Source organism: Paroedura picta, chromosome 9 (genome assembly GCF_049243985.1).
Source record: "Paroedura picta isolate Pp20150507F chromosome 9, Ppicta_v3.0, whole genome shotgun sequence".
Taxonomy (NCBI): Eukaryota; Metazoa; Chordata; class Lepidosauria; order Squamata; family Gekkonidae; genus Paroedura; species Paroedura picta.
The window spans coordinates 71,516,863-71,535,869 of NC_135377.1; the positions used below are offsets into that span (position 1 = coordinate 71,516,863).

At 45.3% G+C, this 19,007-nt stretch overlaps 1 long non-coding RNA gene across 1 annotated transcript in view; it reads right to left on the minus strand.

The window, feature by feature from the left end:
• Positions 1–1,813: 1,813 nt before the first annotated feature.
• The window catches only part of LOC143845170 (uncharacterized), a 40,165-nt gene continuing 22,971 nt past the window's right edge, over positions 1,814–19,007 (minus strand). The window contains exons 2-3 of the long non-coding RNA XR_013234300.1: positions 4,226–4,375; positions 1,814–2,326 (exon numbers count right to left, since the gene is read on the minus strand). This is a non-coding gene — a long non-coding RNA (uncharacterized LOC143845170). The remainder of the gene's footprint in view (positions 2,327–4,225; positions 4,376–19,007) is intronic.

The following is a 19,007-nucleotide window of genomic DNA, read 5'->3' on the forward strand; positions in this document are numbered from 1 at the left end:
ATACGTGTGCAGGCTCCGCCCCCTCCCTGGCACAGAAAGAAAACTCACTCAGTGTTCAGGTCTCTTGTTTGTGGCCGTGCATTAAGACAGGAGGTGAAATGTCCCAGCTCCCGCAGACCCCTGGTTGGGAATCCCTGCCCTCCCAGCATGAATTTTCAAGTTTAACGTTACTGAATTACAGGGGCAGAACCAGCTGATCCTGAGCAATAATAATCAGGTTTAAGGAAAGACCAGCACTGGAAGAACTGCTCCAAACTTCTTTGATGTAATCCTTTGGTGCATCATTGCTCCTTTGCAGGAAGAGTGGATTATAAATGGCCAAACAAATAAATGTTCCCTGTGCGTAGAATTGGGTAGAAAATTAGTCTAGTGTTTCTTCTGCCTTTTCATTGAAGGTAAATTCCTTGACTTGTTCCCTGAAGGTTCACTCAGGCAGATGACCAGATGCGTAGTGGTGACTGCCGTCTACAGCTGAGAAGGCAGCTGTGAAGAGTACTTTGAAGTGGGGCTGAGCCCCCCTTCCCTCTTTCAAACATCTGTACAAGATGCATTTTAAAGTGGTGATAACTGGAGAGTTTGTGATTTTTCTGGGGAATCGTAAACCACATGAGTCCCCATCCTGTTCTACCCACACCACATCAGTATGCAGATGACACTATGCCCTTTCTGTCGATGGGTGGTGAAATGTGTCCAAAGCTGCTTCTACCCTTTCATAGATAATCCCTTCTGCACAAATAGTTATAGTATTCTGACTTTTGAAACAACTCTGAAGAGCTTTTTCTGCTTCATATTTCTATACTTTAAGGAGCATCTAAGCGGCTTACAATCACCTAGGTGAGGTAGGTGAGGCTAAGAGAGCTCTGAGAGAACTGGGAACATGCAGGCTTCCTGTGGAGGAGTTAAGAATCAAACCTGGAACTCCAGAGAAAAGGCTGCTGGCTCTCACCACTGGAAGAACTGCTCCAAAATTATTGATGTATACCTTGGCGCCACTTAGCTTCATTTACATCAATGAATCCCTGGCTGCGTTTTACAGGGAACATTCAGCACAGAAGTGGTGTGACACATCCCAGCAGAATCAGCAAAACAAGCACAAGAGAAGCCAAGCGGCATCAAAATCAAGGGTTTTGCTAGGCAACCCGAGGCAGGCTTCCTTCCACCTAAGGCACTGAAAGCAGTAGGACTTAAACTTGGACTAACTTTATATTTTGAAACTGCAAGATGTAATTATTCCAGGAGTTGCAGCTGTACATTCTGTTCCTTCTTCATTCACATCTATAAATGTCTTGTGAATAATTGTGGACACTTAATGGTATGGGATCCCGACATACCCAGACAAAGGCTTCCAGTAGACCCAAAGCTGAAAAATTGGACTGTAGATTGTAGATCTCTTCCTGCTTAAATTTCGGGAAATACAAATGAACATCAATGAAGTAAGAAATCTTTTTTGGCTTTGTCTATTCTTGGAGCCCTGCTAAAGTGAGCTCATTCTCCAGGTACAATGAGTGAGAGAGAGAGAGAGAGAGAGAGAGAGGGAGGGAGGGAGGAAATCGCTACACTAGTTTGGTGTACTGGTTAGGAGTGCGGAATTCTAATCTGGCAATCCGGGTTTGATTCCGCGGTCCCCCACATGCAGCCAGCTGACCAAGCAGTGATATCAGGGCTCTCTCAGCCTCACCCACCTCACAGGATGTCTGTTGTGGGGAGAGGAAAGGGAAGGCGACCGTAAGCCGCTTTGAGACCCCTTCGGGTAGAGAAACACGGCATATAAGAGCCAACTCTTCTTCTTCATTACCAAGTACTTGTCATGTTCTGCCCCCCCCCCATCTGTTCAGCTAAGTAGGTTTTTAGGCCATTAGCCTAACTCACCGTCCTTCCTCTGGAATTCCTGGTTTCCTTTTTATTCTGCGGTTACATTTGACCATCTGGTAGTGAGAACTCTGCGGGCCGTTCCGCATTCGTCCAAAACAGCACAATGGTTACTAATTGAAATTGCTACAGTTTTGCCGTTATGCACAACGTCGTTGACAATCTGCAACACTCCTGAAACCGATCCGCAAAAAGCGCTTCGTTGTAGCGCTTTCAGGGAAATCCCAAAAAGTGCATTCGCCCTCCGGAAAGCGCTACACTCCTGCAACCAATCTGCAACACTAGCGGGAAAGTTCTGTGCATTACCATTGTTGCGGTTTCTGCAAAGTCCCTCCCTCTGACTCTCTCCTCTGATCTTCCAGCGAAGCGATCACCATTTTTTTTCTCCGAGCGAGCAGAGATCAACGCACCGGCGAGCCTTCGTTTACCCAGGGAGGCTTCCCTGGCTGCAGTCCCTCTGTTTAAAGTCACCAAGCACAAGCATCATAGAGGCCCGTTTGCTGGTTTATTATCACTTTATTTTTCACACTGTTTTCGGCCGAAAATCACGCCCGTGAGGGGGGGGATTTTTTTTTCACTCGGGGGGAGCATGGCAACGATGAAACGGCAGCTCAAACATCACCTGCTAGCTGGATGGGTCTCTCCGTTGCAACGAATTGCTACATGGATCCCGGTGCGGAAAGCACACTTATCTCCTAGTGTCCTTGGTTCACAAGAGAGCGGCTAGAGGCCACCTGCAGGCAATTCAGCGCTTGGGAAGTGGGACATGATGTCTCATGTGTTTCAAGGCTAAAGATCAAAGGCCTCTAGATGTGAACTGGTATTCCCACTTAAACCCCTAACCTGTAAAATGTCAGGGAGATCACTCTTCATCTCTTTCAATGATTCCGGTTCCTATCATTCTATGTTCTGTTATGCTTAGTGGATCTTATCAATAAAGACTGTTAACCTTTTCTACTCTATGGATTTTCATCTGCTAGAGGATCTCACTCACGCAAGAACCCTGGTACTTAACAGTCCTGTCATGAAAGAAACAATCACATTCAGTTAGCAAGGTCCCCTAATGTGCGTGGGAAATCATTTTGGAGAATAGCTTTTGGGGTCCTACTGCAGAAAGGGGCTGCTGTCACAGAAACTACAGCTCAGTGGCTGACCATATTTGTTCAGAAACAAGAACTCAGTGAAAAGGGGCCGTGAGCAGCAGAATTCAGAAATCTGGGTCCTCCACAAGCCATCAGAGTACACTGCATATCTAAGAAACCTCCTGTCCCAATACATCCCCAGACCAACTCTAAGATCTACAGATGAGCATATGCTGGTGGCCCCTGCCCTCTCAAATTGCAACTGACCAGGTAATTTTGGCCCTGGCCCCAGCATGGTGAAATTCCTCACTTGCAGAGACACAGGCCCTGACGGAGCTGTTAAGTTCAGCAGGGCCTGCAAACTGGAGCAAGCATTTGGCTGAGGGTGGGTTGCAGAGACGAATCACCCCCCCCCCCCAAAGAATACTGATAACACTCCAATATACTGAAGCAGAGCATCCGGACTGAGTTTTAATTGTTTATTGTAGAGTTTTCATATTCTGATTTTAAATTTGTTGTGAAATGTGCTATAAACCAGTGGTCCCCAACCTTTTTATCACTGGGGACCAGTCAACACTTGACAATTTTACTGAGGCCCGGGGGGGGGGTAGACTTTTGCCAAGGGACATCGCTGGCACCTGAGCCCCTGCTCCACTTGCTTTCCTGCCGGCACCCCTGACTTCCCACCGCCCACTGGGGCGCGCTGCCAGCAGCAACTGTGCAGTGCCACGCCAAGGGGGAGCCCCAGCCATGGCAGCCACCGGAGAGCACCAAAGGTGAGCTGGTAGCAGAGTGGCAGGGCAGCCTCTGAGGCAGCAGCCGGGGAGGAGGAGCCACGGTCTGGTACTGACCGATCCATGGACCAGTCCCAGTCTCCAGACCGGGGATTGGGGACAACTGCTGTAAACCACTCTGAGCTTGGACACATAGAGGGGCGGTTAATGAGCTGAATGAATGAATGAATGAATGAATGAATGAATGAATGAAGGAAGGAAGGAAGGAAGGAAGGAAGGAAGGAAGGAAGGAAGGAAGGAAGGAAGGAAGGAAGGAAGGAAGGACGGACGGACGGACGGACGGACGGACGGACAGAGTATTGGGCCAGATGAAGCATTCTTCTGATTCACAGAAGAGTCCTCTACTTTCTACCTACATTTCTGAATTAAAAAAAGAAAAAAAACTATTGCCCCACTTCTCTGTTTCTGCATTTTCCCATATCTCTGATATATCACTATTTAGGCAGAATATTTTATATTTGGGGGGTGGGGGGAGATCACCTGGTCCAGGCCAATGATCTTCAATGTTGTCAGGAAACAGGATGATCATTCTTTTCCCTCGTATGGCAGTTCCAGGATGTGTCATTTGCGTTCAGGGATGTACAGAAAAGGAATCTTCTTGGACATGCACATCATGGTCTTCTGTTCCTTCTGGGTGGAGGAACAAAAAATGGGGGATGGGGATTGTATGTCCACCATTGGCTGAACATTGATGATTGCGCACAGGCAGGAACTATATTGTCTGAATTACATTAAAACAAGTTATGCTTCGTAGTTCCAGTGGCCATTAACTCCTGCTCTAGAGGCAGAGCCACTTAAATGAGAGAAATTCCTCCAGCCTAAGATGAGACACAGCCAGGGATACTCAGGGTTCTTGTACAGACCCCTATTGGGCCACCTCCAAACCTCATGGAACACTCATACTTTGGGGGACAAATGGGCATATCTGGAATTTTAACCAGTTCCCCCTTCTCATTTGCAGAGGCCTTTGGTCAGCAACCTAAGTTTTATCCTTCTCACACAGTATAAAAATCCCAGATCGAGGCCACTAAAAAGCACACGGGTATCAACCAGAACACCAAGGGTTGGGGTGACAGCCAGATGACACAGCGTCTTGTTAAAACAATTCTTAAGCTCTTTCAGAGGGTGCCACTAGATTCAAATGAAGCTAAACTTAAAACCTGACTATCATGAATACATCCGACATCAAGTTTGGAGTCCATTTTTTACTTGCCGCCTGGGAGGACAGTTGATGAAAATGGGTTATCAACCTACCTCAGCTGAGAAACCCCAGAAGTGGTTCCACCATGCAGAATATGGTTGGGAAACATAGATGTGGACACGCCCACAGGGGGCCTCTCCCCTTCCCACCCCCTCCAGGACAATGACTGGTAATTTGGGGAGGGGGAGGAGGTTGATATAAACATATATGGTTATATCATCTTAACACTGCCCGTGGCGCCACGGGCGCCACGGACTAAATAAAAGGCTAAGGGGTTCTAGGGCGGGATGTGTCTGTGATAAGGAAGGGTCCGGATTGGACCTTTCCTCCGGACAGACAATCAGAGGGACTAATCCCTCTGGTCCCTCCGATTACCAGCCCCAGCAACTGCGATCCCTCCTGCTCTTAAACGCGCTCTTCAGTTAATGGCAGACAGTCAAGAGTGCATCTTTTCAAGAAATTTCCTTTGCTCATTTCTATACCGCTCTCCCCCAAGGCAGCCCCCGGCAGTCGCGCGGAGTGCGGCTGCCGGGGGCTCCCTGCCTGGCCGCCTGACGCGGCGAGAGGCACGAAGCGCCTCTCGCCGCCTCAGCCCACCGCCCAAGGAAGCCCCCGGCAGCCGTGCTCCGCGCGACTGACGGGGGCTGCCTGCCCTAGCGCCCGCTGCTTTAGTTGCAGTGGGCTTGATTACTAGTCCATGAAATGTTTATCAAATTTTAGAACCTGACCGAGAACTAAACTGGAGCCATTGCAGATCCTGGAGGGCAGGTTGATTATGGGCCCTCCACGGGGTCCTCGTAAGGACCTGAGGAGCCACATCCAGCTCCAGCTGTAATTTCCAGAGCAGCATCAGGGGAAGACCCACGTACAGCCATCCAGCCTGGAGGTGACTGTCATGCGGATCACTGGGGACAGGTGATCCAGGGCCCCATAGGGTGCTAGTAGCCTTGCTTGGTGTAGGTGGGAAAATGCCTGCCGTGCTACTCCAGTGAGCTGAGTCTCCATCGTAATGGAGGAGCTGAGGATCATCCCCAAATTCCCGACAGCAGGTGCAACTATCATCTGCACTCCGTCCAGGGTGGCTAGTCACGCTTCCTTCCAGGGGACCTCCCTCTCCGTGGGATTCAGTTCCAGACAACTCTGCTGGAGCCATTCCGTCACGGCTCCTGAAGCTCAAGGGTTCACGTGGGGTATTTAGTTGGTCCCTCACTGATAGACAGAGCTGGGTGTCATCTGTGGCCCATGGTCAGGTCAGAAGCTGACTGGAACTGATCCGGGGTTGAAGTTTCTTCTAGGTTTGCTTTCAGTTGATCAGCAGCTGCCCTTTCAACCCAGAAAGTAGGAGGACTCACTCTATTCACTAGTGTATTGCCATTTTGATGCATGAGTACAAAAGGCGCTCCCTCTGAAGCCAGGTCCAGAACTTCAGCACTATGAATGCCTTCTAGCACATAGACCATTTCTGTATAAAATCTAAGCCTTTTGAGGGAGGAGCGGCTCCCTTATTATTATTATTATTTCAATTTATTTCCCACCACTCCCAAATGGCTCGTGGCAGGTTAAAGGTAAAGGTATCCCCTGTGCAAGCACCGAGTCATGTCTGACCCTTGGGGTGACGCCCTCTAGTGTTTTCATGGCAGACTCAATACGGGGTGGTTTGCCAGTGCCTTCCCCAGTCATTACCGTTTACCCCCCAGCAGCAAGCTGGGTACTCATTTTACCGACCTCGGAAGGATGGAAGGCTGAGTCAACCTTGAGCCAGCTGCTGGGATTGAACTCCCAGCCTCATGGGCAAAGCTTTCAGACGGCTGCCTTACCACTCTGCGCCACAAGAGGCTCTTCGTGGCAGGTTACAGTGTCTTAAAAGCTCATTAAAACTCCAATTAAAAGACTTAAAACCATCACAACATGGCGGTGCAATAATAAGATCCCCTTCCTACCCCCCTACCTAAAAGGTGGGGGTGGAGAAGGAGGTCAACACTGTTCAAGAAGAAGCCCAGAGGACAGCAGTTGATGTACCACTGCAGCCCCAACCTCAACCGTAGACCTGGCGGAAGAGCTCCGTCTTGCAGGCCCTGCGGAATGTTGAATGGTCCCGCAGGGCCTGCAGCTCTCCCGGGAGCTCGTTCCACCAGGTGGGGGCCAGGACCGAAAAGGCCGTGGCCCTGGTTGAGGCTAGGCGTGCTTCCCTAGAGCCGGGAACGACCAGAAAATTCTCACAGAGCCCTGCGGGGGGCATAGGGCGTTAGGCGGTCCCTCAGGCAGACCCGCGTAAAGCCTTAATGGTTAGAACCAAAACCGGGCTTGGCGAAGATGGAAAAACACCTGGCCTGCCGGTAGAGATAACGTTCCCCTTCAAGTGGGCTTCCCTGAACTTTTGGTAGCGATCAAGAGCAAAATGTGCATTCACACTAGCCAGGGGCTCCATGTTGCCAACCTGCAAGTGGAAAACAAAGGAGAACTTGCTGGAAGAGCTGTCCTGGGACTGTGGGGAAGGGCCACCTGTGCTGCTGGGTGTCAGGATTGTAGAATCTCTGTCATAAATTAGCCTGAGTTCTTCCATGACAGTTATATTGCTTGGTGCCTGGTTGCCACAGGTCCTATATTCTTGCTTATAATTAAAAGTTAAATATGTTGTTGTAACTCTTATCACTTGTTGAGGCCTCTCGGCTGGGCCTGGTTTCGCTATCACCCAGTCAAGGCCATGTGAATGTATCACTGTTTTAATGGCCTGTGCCTCTTCTCTCCTTCTCCCCTCCCTTGGGAACTTTCAAGTTTTGAGCGGGAGAATTGTATTGATAAGGAGAAGCAAATCTGTACTCAGGTCAGATTTGACTTCGCCAGTCTTGATGCGTGTAGTACTTTTCAATAAAGCTTTCTATTAATTAAGAAGCTAGTTGTGAGTTCTCTCGGCGCCTGACATTAAGTCAAATCTCACAACTCCTTTCGCCTGCCAACATGCAGGACGAAGGCAATATCTATACTGAACAGGAAGAAGGCCTGGATTGGGATCTCTCTCAGGGCGATTTGGCCGGCGCGGGCCCGTATAGCTCGGGCATGGTCAGAGCCTTGGGAGAGGCAACCCCGGGTCAGGCAGAATTCCTGGAAAGGCACATCACCGAACGCAGGCGTCTGTCGAGGTACGACCGCCTGACGGGTGATGAGCAGTGGCCTGAGCAACTGCCCCTGGGGGCGCCCAGTCAAGGGATGGCGTCCACCTTTGAGGTGCGCGAGTTGCAACAAAAACTGGAAAAGGTGACCAGCTGGCTGCAGGATGTGTCGGGACGGCTGGATCCCGAAGAGCAGCGTGAGGCGAGACGCTGGCTGCGCGAATTGCACGTAGACTTTCGCAAACCCAGTGGCCGGAGGCTGGGGGATCTTCCCACCCTGAGGGAGCGCGAGGAGGCGGCGATGACTGCCGCCGCCGAAGCCGAAGCTGCAGCCTTGGCGGCAGCGAGAGCAGCAGCGCAGTTGCAGGAGGAAGAAGACGCCGGCCTTGGTGGAGCCGATGCTGGGAGAGGAGCGGCGGCTGCCGACGGAGCCGGGGCAGCGGACGGCGCGGCGGCTGATGCTGGTGGAGCGGCTGAGGCGGCGGCGGCGGCGAAAGCAGCGGCGGCGGCGAGAGCGGCGGCAACGGCGAGAGCAGTGGCAGGAGTTGGTCAAGGCGTTGGTCGAGGAGCGCGGGCTCCGATGGATTGGGGTCCGGGACGCCTGCCTCCCCATCTCAGAGGGGTGGAGATGCGGAGCACCTACAAGTTTAAAGCCAAGTTCTCGGGGGATCCGTCAACTTTCCCGTCGTTCCTGGTGCACCTCCAAGCCTACATGATGGACATGGGGTTCACTTTTAACGATGATGCTGAGCGCATTCGTTTCGTGGGAGAGTGCCTGGAAGGGAAGGCGGCAAAGTGGTTCATGGACCTCTATCATTACAATCCGAGGGCTGTCCGTAACTACAATCACTTCCTGAGAACCATGTGGAGCCTTTCGAAAAGGAGACGGCGGAGAAGAAACTTAAGGCCCTGAAGCAAGGGAAAATGACGGTGGCCGAGTATGCCCGGGAATTCAAGGAACTTTCATCTGCGGTGCCGGATTGGACTGAGCCCCAGAGAGTGCATGCCTTCGTGGGGGGGCTCTCTGGAGATTTATTTATTTATTTATTTATTTATTTATATTTATATTTATATTTTTTTTATACCGCCCTTCCCTACGGCTCTGGGCAGTTTACATAAAACATTTTTCAACATTCACATAGAACACTATCAAAATCAATATCAAAATCAATATAACAATATAACAATATAACAATAACAACAACATATAAACTGAAACAATTAGAACGGAACTTCAACAATAACATAACAATCCCTCAGTAGGTTCGGTCCCTCAGTCTGGGGGGCACCTGTAGGTGTTGTGGCTCAGTTGGCCCCACCAAATGCCTGGTGGAAGAGCTCCTTTTTGCAGGCCCTGCGGAATTGTGGAAGTTCCAGCAGGGCCCTGATCTCTTCGGGGAGCTCATTCCACCAGGCATTTGGTGGGGCCGACTGAGCCACAAGACCTACAGGTGCCCCCCAGACTGAGGGACCGAACCGTTCACTGGGTTATTATCCGTACGAAAATCCCTATTGATTTACCATTTTTTACAACGAAATAAAATGTGAAAAAAATATTTCTACATCCCATGGCCTTTCCCATCCATTTGAATATTTCTCTTACAGGTCTAACGCTTCCGAAAAACCAAAACAATGCGCACCCGGAACAATATATATGGCTAAACGAACCGTTCACTGGGTACTTAGCCACGTTAGTTTTTCTCCGACAGGTCTAACACTTCCGAAAAACCAATACAACGCCCACCCGGAACAATATATAAAGCTAAACGAACCGTTCACTGGGTACTTATCCATACGAAAATCGCTATTGTTTTACATGTTTTTACAAGGAAATACAATGTGAAAAAAATATTTCTACATCCCATGGCCTTTCCCAGCCACTTCAGTTTTTCTCCCAGATGTCTAACACTTCCGAAAAACCAACAGAATGCCCAACGGGAACAATAAATGAAGCTAACCGAACCGTTCACTTTGTAATTATCCGTACGAAAATCCCAATCGATTTACCATTTTTTACAAGGAAATAAAATGTGAAAAAAATATTTCTACATCCCATGGCCTCTCCCAGCCACGTCAGTTTTTCTCCCACAGGTCTAATACTTCCGAAAAACCAATAGAACGCCCACCCGGAACCATATATGAAGGTTAACGAACCGTTCACTGGGTACTTATCCGTACGAAAATCCCTATTGATTTACCAGTTTTTACAAGGAAAAAAATGTGGAAAAAATATTTCTACATCCCATGGCCTTTCCCAACCATTTAAATTTTTTTCCCACAGGTCTAACACTTCTGAAAAATCAATACAACGCCCACCCGGATCAATATATAAAGCTAAACGAACCGTTCACTGGGTACTTATCCGTACGAAAATCCCTATTGATGTACCATTTTTTACAAGAAAATAAAATGTGAAAAAAATATTTCTACATCCCATGGCCTTTCCCAACCATTTAAATATTTCTCTTACAGGTCTAACACTTCTGAAAAACCAAAACAATGCACACCAGGAACAATATATATGGCTAAACGAACCGTTCACTGGGTACTTATCCGTACAAAAATCGCTATTGATTTACCAGTTTTTACAAGGAAATAAAATGTGAAAAAAATATTTCTACATCCTATGGCCTTTCCCAGCCACTTCAGTTTTTCTCCCAGAGGTCTAACACTTCTGAAAAACCAACAGAATGCCCAACGGGAACAATAAATGAAGCTAACCGAACTGTTCACTGGTTACTTAAACGTATGAAAATTCCTATTGATTTACCTGTTTTTACAAGGAAATAAAATGTGAAAAAAATGTTTCTACATCCCATCGCCTTTCCCAACCATTTAAATATTTCTCATACAGGTCTAACACTTTCGAAAAACCAAAACAATGCGCACCCGGAACAATATATATGGCTAAACGAACCGTTCACTGGGTACTTAGACGTACGAAAATCGCTATTGATTTACCTGTTTTTACAAAGGAAATAAAATGTGAAAAAAATATTTCTACATCCCATGGCCTTTCCCAACCATTTAAATTTTTTCCCCACAGGTCTAACTCTTCCGAAAAACCAATACAACACCCACCCGGATCAATATATAAAGCTAAACGAACCGTTCACTGGGTACTTATCCATACGAAAATCGCTATTGATTTACATGTTTTTACAAGGAAATAAAATGTGAAAAAAATATTTCTACATCCCATGGCCTTTCCCAGCCACTTCAGTTTTTCTCCCAGAGGTCTAACACTTCCGAAAAACCAACAGAATGCCCAACGGGAACAATAAATGAAGCTAACCGAACCGTTCACTGGTTACTTAGACGTACGAAAATTCCTATTGATTTACCTGTTTTTACAAGGAATTAAAATGTGAAAAAAATGTTTCTACATCTCATGGCCTTTCCCAACCATTTAGATTTTTCTCTTACAGGTCTAACACTTCCGAAAAACCAATACAACGCCATCCCGGAACAATATATAAAGCTAAACGAACCGTTCACTGGGTACTTAGACGTAAGAAAATCCCTATCGATTAACCTGTTTTTACAAGGAAATAAGATGTCAAAAAAATATTTCTACATCCAATGGCCTTTCCCAACCATTTAAATTTTTCTCTTACAGGTCTAACACTTCCGAAAAACCCATACAACGCCCTCCCGGAACAATATATAAAGCTAAACGAACCGTTCACTGGCTACTTAGACGTACGAAAATCCCTATTGATTAACCTGTTTTTACAAGGAAACAAAATGTGAAAAAAATATTTCTACATCCCATGGCCTTTGCCAGCCACTTCCGTTTTTCTCCCACAGGTCTAACACTTCCGAAAAACCAATACAACGCCCACCCGGAACAATATATAAAGCTAAACGAACCGTTCTCTGGGTACTTATCTGTATGAAAATTCCTATTGATTTACCAGTTTTTACAAGGAAATAAAATGTGAAAAAATATTTCTACATCCCATGGCCTTTGCCAGCCACTTCCGTTTTTCTCCCACAGGTCTAACACTTCCGAAAAACCAATACAACGCCCACCCGGAACAATATATAAAGCTAAACGAACCGTTCACTGGGTACTTATCCGTACGAAAATCCCTATTGATTTACCTGTTTTTACAAGGAAATAAAGAGCCTCTTGTGGCGCAGAGTGGTAAGGCAGCCGTCTGAAAGCTTTGCCCATGAGGCTGGGAGTTCAATCCCAGCAGCTGGCTCAAGGTTGACTCAGCCTTCCATCCTTCTGAGGTCGGTAAAATGAGTTCCCAGCTTCCTGCTGGGGGGTAAACGCTAATGACTGGGGAAGGCACTGGCAAACCACCCCGTATTGAGTCTGCCATGAAAATGCTGGAGGGCGTCACCCCAAGGGTCAGACATGACTCGGTGCTTGCACAGGGGATACCTTTACCTTTACCTTTACAAGGAAATAAAATGTGAAAAAAATATTTCTACATCCCATAGCCTTTCCCAGCCACTTCAGTTATTCTCCCACAGGTCTAACACTTCCGAAAAACCAATACAACGCCCACCCGGAACAATATATAAAGCTAAACGAACCGTTCAAAGAGTACTTATCCATACGAAAATCCCTATTGATTTACCTTTTTTACAAGAAAATAAAATGTGAAAAAAATATTTCTACATCCCATGGCCTTTCCCAACCATTTAAATTTTTCTCTTTCAGGTCTAACACTTCTGAAAAACCAATACAACGCCCACCCGGAACAATATAGAAAGCTAAACGAACCGTTCAAAGCGTACTTATCCGTACGAAAATCCCTATTGATTTACCTGTTTTACAAGGAAATAAAATGTGAAAAAAATATTTCTACATCCCATGGCCTTTCCCAACCATTTAAATTTATCTCTTTCAGGTCTAACACTTCCGAAAAACCAATACAACGCCCTCCCAGATCAATATATAAAGCTAAACGAACCGTTCTCTGGGTACTTATCTGTATGAAAATCCCTATTGATTTACCAGTTTTTACAAGGAAATAAAATGTGAAAAAATATTTCTACATCCCATGGCCTTTGCCAGCCACTTCCGTTTTTCTCCCACAGGTCTAACACTTCCGAAAAACCAATACAACGCCCACCCGGAACAATATATAAAGCTAAACGAACCGTTCACTGGGTACTTATCCGTACGAAAATCCCTATTGATTTACCTGTTTTTACAAGGAAATAAAGAGCCTCTTGTGGCGCAGAGTGGTAAGGCAGCCGTCTGAAAGCTTTGCCCATGAGGCTGGGAGTTCAATCCCAGCAGCTGGCTCAAGGTTGACTCAGCCTTCCATCCTTCTGAGGTCGGTAAAATGAGTTCCCAGCTTCCTGCTGGGGGGTAAACGCTAATGACTGGGGAAGGCACTGGCAAACCACCCCGTATTGAGTCTGCCATGAAAATGCTGGAGGGCGTCACCCCAAGGGTCAGACATGACTCGGTGCTTGCACAGGGGATACCTTTACCTTTACCTTTACAAGGAAATAAAATGTGAAAAAAATATTTCTACATCCCATAGCCTTTCCCAGCCACTTCAGTTATTCTCCCACAGGTCTAACACTTCCGAAAAACCAATACAACGCCCACCCGGAACAATATATAAAGCTAAACGAACCGTTCAAAGAGTACTTATCCATACGAAAATCCCTATTGATTTACCTTTTTTACAAGAAAATAAAATGTGAAAAAAATATTTCTACATCCCATGGCCTTTCCCAACCATTTAAATTTTTCTCTTTCAGGTCTAACACTTCTGAAAAACCAATACAACGCCCACCCGGAACAATATATAAAGCTAAACGAACCGTTGAAAGCGTACTTATCCGTACGAAAATCCCTATTGATTTACCTGTTTTACAAGGAAATAAAATGTGAAAAAAATATTTCTACATCCCATGGCCTTTCCCAACCATTTAAATTTTTCTCTTTCAGGTCTAACACTTCCGAAAAACCAATACAACGCCCTCCCAGATCAATATATAAAGCTAAACGAACCGTTCCCTGGCTACTTAGACGTAAGAAAATCCCTATTGATTAACCTGTTTTTATAACGGAATAAAATGTGAAAAAAATATTTCTACATCCCATGGCCTTTCCCAACCATTTAAATTTTTCTCTTACAGGTATAACACTTCCGAAAAACCAATAGAACGCCCACCCGGAACAATATATAAAGGTAAACGAACCGTTCACTTGGTAATTAACCGTACAAATATACCTATTGATTGACCAGTTTTTACAAGGAAAAAAATGTGGAAAAAATATTTCTACATCCCATGGCCTTTGCCAGCCACTTCCGTTTTTGTCCCACAGGTCTAACACTTCCGAAAAACCAATACAACGCCCACCCGGAACAATATATAAAGCTAAACGAACCGTTCTCTGGGTACTTATCTGTATGAAAATCCCTATTGATTTACCAGTTTTTACAAGGAAATAAAATGTGAAAAAATATTTCTACATCCCATGGCCTTTGCCAGCCACTACCGTTTTTCTCCCACAGGTCTAACACTTCCGAAAAACCAATACAACGCCCACCCGGAACAATATATAAAGCTAAACGAACCGTTCACTGGGTACTTATCCGTACGAAAATCCCTATTGATTTACCTGTTTTTACAAGGAAATAAAGAGCCTCTTGTGGCGCAGAGTGGTAAGGCAGCCGTCTGAAAGCTTTGCCCATGAGGCTGGGAGTTCAATCCCAGCAGCTGGCTCAAGGTTGACTCAGCCTTCCATCCTTCTGAGGTCGGTAAAATGAGTTCCCAGCTTCCTGCTGGGGGGTAAACGCTAATGACTGGGGAAGGCACTGGCAAACCACCCCGTATTGAGTCTGCCATGAAAATGCTGGAGGGCGTCACCCCAAGGGTCAGACATGACTCGGTGCTTGCACAGGGGATACCTTTACCTTTACCTTTACAAGGAAATAAAATGTGAAAAAAATATTTCTACATCCCATAGCCTTTCCCAGCCACTTCAGTTATTCTCCCACAGGTCTAACACTTCCGAAAAACCAATACAACGCCCACCCGGAACAATATATAAAGCTAAACGAACCGTTCAAAGAGTACTTATCCATACGAAAATCCCTATTGATTTACCTTTTTTACAAGAAAATAAAATGTGAAAAAAATATTTCTACATCCCATGGCCTTTCCCAACCATTTAAATTTTTCTCTTTCAGGTCTAACACTTCTGAAAAACCAATACAACGCCCACCCGGAACAATATATAAAGCTAAACGAACCGTTCAAAGCGTACTTATCCGTACGAAAATCCCTATTGATTTACCTGTTTTACAAGGAAATAAAATGTGAAAAAAATATTTCTACATCCCATGGCCTTTCCCAACCATTTAAATTTTTCTCTTTCAGGTCTAACACTTCCGAAAAACCAATACAACGCCCTCCCAGATCAATATATAAAGCTAAACGAACCGTTCCCTGGCTACTTAGACGTAAGAAAATCCCTATTGATTAACCTGTTTTTATAACGGAATAAAATGTGAAAAAAATATTTCTACATCCCATGGCCTTTCCCAACCATTTAAATTTTTCTCTTACAGGTATAACACTTCCGAAAAACCAATAGAACGCCCACCCGGAACAATATATAAAGGTAAACGAACCGTTCACTTGGTAATTAACCGTACAAATATACCTATTGATTGACCAGTTTTTACAAGGAAAAAAATGTGGAAAAAATATTTCTACATCCCATGGCCTTTGCCAGCCACTTCCGTTTTTGTCCCACAGGTCTAACACTTCCGAAAAACCAATACAACGCCCACCCGGAACAATATATAAAGCTAAACGAACCGTTCACTGGGTACTTATCCGTACGAAAATCCCTATTGATTTACCAGTTTTTACAAGGAAATAAAGAGCCTCTTGTGGCGCAGAGTGGTAAGGCAGCCGTCTGAAAGCTTTGCCCATGAGGCTGGGAGTTCAATTCCAGTAGCTGGCTCAAGGTTGACTCAGCCTTCCATCCTTCCGAGGTCGGTAAAATGAGTACCCATCTTCCTGCTGGGGGGTAAACGGTAATGACTGGGGAAGGCACTGGCAAACCACCCCGTATTGAGTCTGCCATGAAAACGCTGGAGGGCGTCACCCCAAGGGTCAGACATGACTCGGTGCTTGCACAGGGGATACCTTTAGCTTTACCTTTACAAGGAAATAAAATGTGAAAAAAAAATTTCTACATCCCATAGCCTTTCCCAGCCACTTCAGTTTTTCTCCCACAGGTCTAACACTTCCGAAAAACCAATACAACGCCCACCCGGAACAATATATAAAGCTAAACGAACCGTTCAAAGCGTACTTATCCGTACGAAAATCCCTATTGATTTACCTGTTTTACAAGGAAATAAAATGTGAAAAAAATATTTCTACATCCCATGGCCTTTCCCAACCATTTAAATTTTTCTCTTTCAGGTCTAACACTTCTGAAAAACCAATACAACTCCCACCCGGAACAATATATAAAGCTAAACGAACCATTCACTGGGTACTTATCCGTACGAAAATCCCTATTGGTTTACCTGTTTTTATAAGGGAATAAAATGTGAAAAAAATATTTCTACATCCCATGGCCTTTCCCAGCCACTTCCGTTTTTCTCCCACAGGTCTAACACTTCCGAAAAACCAATACAACGCCCACCCGGAACAATATATAAAGCTAAACGAACCGTTCAAAGCGTACTTATCCGTACGAAAATCCCTATTGATTTACCTGTTTTACAAGGAAATAAAATGTGAAAAAAATATTTCTACATCCCATGGCCTTTCCCAACCATTTAAATTTTTCTCTTTCAGGTCTAACACTTCCGAAAAACCAATACAACGCCCACCCGGAACAATATATAAAGCTAAACGAACCGTTCACTGGGTACTTATCCGTACGAAAATCCCTATTGATTTACCTGTTTTTACAAGGAAATAAAGAGCCTCTTGTGGCGCAGAGTGGTAAGGCAGCCGTCTGAAAGCTTTGCCCATGAGGCTGGGAGTTCAATCCCAGCAGCTGGCTCAAGGTTGACTCAGCCTTCCATCCTTCTGAGGTCGGTAAAATGAGTTCCCAGCTTCCTGCTGGGGGGTAAACGCTAATGACTGGGGAAGGCACTGGCAAACCACCCCGTATTGAGTCTGCCATGAAAATGCTGGAGGGCGTCACCCCAAGGGTCAGACATGACTCGGTGCTTGCACAGGGGATACCTTTACCTTTACCTTTACAAGGAAATAAAATGTGAAAAAAATATTTCTACATCCCATAGCCTTTCCCAGCCACTTCAGTTATTCTCCCACAGGTCTAACACTTCCGAAAAACCAATACAACGCCCACCCGGAACAATATATAAAGCTAAACGAACCGTTCAAAGAGTACTTATCCATACGAAAATCCCTATTGATTTACCTTTTTTACAAGAAAATAAAATGTGAAAAAAATATTTCTACATCCCATGGCCTTTCCCAACCATTTAAATTTTTCTCTTTCAGGTCTAACACTTCTGAAAAACCAATACAACGCCCACCCGGAACAATATATAAAGCTAAACGAACCGTTCAAAGCGTACTTATCCGTACGAAAATCCCTATTGATTTACCTGTTTTACAAGGAAATAAAATGTGAAAAAAATATTTCTACATCCCATGGCCTTTCCCAACCATTTAAATTTTTCTCTTTCAGGTCTAACACTTCCGAAAAACCAATACAACGCCCTCCCAGATCAATATATAAAGCTAAACGAACCGTTCCCTGGCTACTTAGACGTAAGAAAATCCCTATTGATTAACCTGTTTTTATAACGGAATAAAATGTGAAAAAAATATTTCTACATCCCATGGCCTTTCCCAACCATTTAAATTTTTCTCTTACAGGTATAACACTTCCGAAAAACCAATAGAACGCCCACCCGGAACAATATATAAAGGTAAACGAACCGTTCACTTGGTAATTAACCGTACAAATATACCTATTGATTGACCAGTTTTTACAAGGAAAAAAATGTGGAAAAAATATTTCTACATCCCATGGCCTTTGCCAGCCACTTCCGTTTTTGTCCCACAGGTCTAACACTTCCGAAAAACCAATACAACGCCCACCCGGAACAATATATAAAGCTAAACGAACCGTTCACTGGGTACTTATCCGTACGAAAATCCCTATTGATTTACCAGTTTTTACAAGGAAATAAAGAGCCTCTTGTGGCGCAGAGTGGTAAGGCAGCCGTCTGAAAGCTTTGCCCATGAGGCTGGGAGTTCAATTCCAGTAGCTGGCTCAAGGTTGACTCAGCCTTCCATCCTTCCGAGGTCGGTAAAATGAGTACCCATCTTCCTGCTGGGGGGTAAACGGTAATGACTGGGGAAGGCACTGGCAAACCACCCCGTATTGAGTCTGCCATGAAAACGCTGGAGGGCGTCACCCCAAGGGTCAGACATGACTCGGTGCTTGCACAGGGGATACCTTTAGCTTTACCTTTACAAGGAAATAAAATGTGAAAAAAAAATTTCTACATCCCATAGCCTTTCCCAGCCACTTCAGTTTTTCTCCCACAGGTCTAACACTTCCGAAAAACCAATACAACGCCCACCCGGAACAATATATAAAGCTAAACGAACCGTTCAAAGCGTACTTATCCGTACGAAAATCCCTATTGATTTACCTGTTTTACAAGGAAATAAAATGTGAAAAAAATATTTCTACATCCCATGGCCTTTCCCAACCATTTAAATTTTTCTCTTTCAGGTCTAACACTTCCGAAAAACCAATACAACGCCCACCCGGAACAATATATAAAGCTAAACGAACCGTTCAAAGCGTACTTATCCGTACGAAAATCCCTATTGATTTACCTGTTTTACAAGGAAATAAAATGTGAAAAAAATATTTCTACATCCCATGGCCTTTCCCAACCATTTAAATTTTTCTCTTTCAGGTCTAACACTTCCGAAAAACCAATACAAC